Source organism: Etheostoma spectabile, chromosome 9, assembly GCF_008692095.1.
Source record: "Etheostoma spectabile isolate EspeVRDwgs_2016 chromosome 9, UIUC_Espe_1.0, whole genome shotgun sequence".
Lineage (NCBI taxonomy): Eukaryota > Metazoa > Chordata > Actinopteri > Perciformes > Percidae > Etheostoma > Etheostoma spectabile.
The window spans coordinates 31173338-31175927 of NC_045741.1; positions in this window are offsets into that span (position 1 = coordinate 31173338).

Consider the following 2590-nt stretch of genomic DNA (forward strand, 5'->3'; position numbering starts at 1 on the left):
AAATAATCATTCTATAATATTTTATTATAGCATGAATATGTGAAACAGTGAAGCTCCTTTTGTAGGACACAACTGTAACTCCACCTTTACTTACGCCCAACTAATTACTTTAAACTCTGAACCACATCAACTTGAATCGATCAACATTTTCTTTCATAAAGAAAGCTGACATTTTTCCTTTCAGAGCACAACCACAATCGACTGAAATATCTTTATGTAACAAATTGGCTGCATACAGTATCTGCACCGTTCTGTTTAATTCCCATATAATCCTTCTTTTTCCTGTTCCCAAAGCTCCAGAGTCCGCCATGTCTCAGCTCAGGGCGTATGCAGTACTGTTAACTCCCACCCTAAAATGCAGAAACACATTATTATTCAAAGCAAGCGTGTCACAGCTTAAGGGAATTAAGCTTGATTTCCTGCTGCTGGTGACCCCACAGAGATTACTGTGACACTGTAGTGGGGAGATATGTGCAGTGTGCAGCTAACAGCTGTATTTTCACAGAGATGAGTTCCCCATGGTCCAGTGACCACGTGTGAACAGAGACGGATACCGTTCCATCTGGACGGTCAGCACAGGACAACCAGGTAGATACAGAACAACACTTTCAATCAGGAGAGACTTGTTTGCAGATATGGAAAGGTTTATTGTACATAAGCATAATAAAATGTACAGTCTTTGGAGGCTTATGGTGTTTTTCCATTAGAGGTACCTGCTCGGCTCGACCGCAGTGCCCCCGTGACTGGTCGTCATAGCAGGAAACGGCTGTGACCCAACGCCACACACACACACACACAAAGGTGTTTTTGATTCTCGGTGTGTTGGCACAGCCAGATGGCAAATTAGTTTCTAATGAACCGGGAGGCCGCTAAAAAAAAAAAAAAAAAAAACGCTGGATAAACTATTTACCGGTAAACATGGCGGGTTTCTTCAGGACACCCCCCGCCCCCGTCTGTTGCTAGCAATGATGACGCAGTGATTCGTGACGATTCTCTCCTACCAATCAGGGGTCTGCAGGCTTTCACGTCACCTTGAAGGTTCCTCGCTTGGAACCTCGACTAAGTAGTACTACAAAAAGTACCTCTTAGCAGGTACCAGGGACTTTTTTTGTAATGGAAAACCAAAAAAGGCGAGTATAGTTGAGGCGAGTTGAGTAGATACCATGTAGTGGAAAAACGCCATTAGACTCCATCGTTATAGAATATTTTGAAAAAGGGGCAAGGAAGCCAAGACAATCCCCCCCGATGGAGTTTAGACACTGGTGGTGGCGGTGAAGGATCCCGAAGACCAGACTGAAGGAGTCGCAGGAGCGTTGCGCAAGAGGAATACCCAGGGTGCCTTTGGGTGACGATGACCGGAGGTGGAAGGGGAGGTGTAGGGGCTTTGCCTGAAATGACAGCTGACAGCAGCAGGGAGAAAAACAGATTTAAGGCAGGGTTGTGAGGCTGTGATTGGAATTCGTGGCCAATTCTGGAGGAAGGTGAATGCCTCCAACAGCTGATTTGATTTAGGAAGAGAGCAGTGATTGAGTGTTCGGTCTTCCTGAAAGAATGTACGCTGAGCTACATTTTTTTCTCTCTCAACATTCAGTACAAGAGAAATCAATTGTGACTCGGTCAATGTCAGTACTGTCTTCTTAACCCTCATGTTGTCCTCGGGTCAAATTGACCCGTTTTCCTATATTGTTGTTCTTTTCAACTTCCCAATTGTAATTACCCAAAAATAACATGACTGATTCCATGATTCCACACAATCAAGTACAAATCTCTACTGTGTTAATCAATTTTTATAGCAGTAAACAGAAAATCTAGCAGAAAATATTGAAGTGGTTTTGAAATAGTATTGGGTAAAAGTGGACATATTCCAATCTGTGATTATCCATCAACATCCATTCCTTTAAATTTAGTCTAAATCATTCCTAATTTCTGCTTTTCTAACTCAAACGTTAGGTACAATTTTCTATAAATTAAGTGTTGCGCAGTGTTGAAAACGTCAGAAAAAGTTAGAAACATTGATAAAAAGTGTCAAAAGTGGGAATACAACACAAGGGTTAAAGCTTCAATGCGTAACTTTTTCATATTAATCCATTAGTCAATTACATTCAAGCCATTGTCAAATTAATTGCCACAAAGCTAATTAAGACTTTCGGCTGCAGAAACTCAAGTGAAGATAATGACCTCTTCTGTTTTCTTAATCCTCCGTGTTCTCCTTGGCTACTAGCAGCTGTGTGGAGGAGGGGTGGGAGTGGTACGTGGTGGTACGGAAGACTTGTATCATGTGGACGCGCCAACAGTTTTGTTGTCATCACTTGGAATTCCTGAAAAAGCATGAATGTAGTGCTTCATGATTAATCTTATCTCATGCATGACTGAAATCAGAAATCCTGAGGAGTGAAATAACTTAAATGATGCATTCATTAGCATATTGTTCCTGCAATATTCATGATGCTCATGTCTTCATATGCAAATCATATTTAAATCTGTAGTTAGAGGGACTGGCTAAAGAAACGTAATTGTAGTGTTGATTGATGTGAGTGGCGATGAACTAAATATTACTTCTTCATAACTTCATCAAATAAGATATGATTAA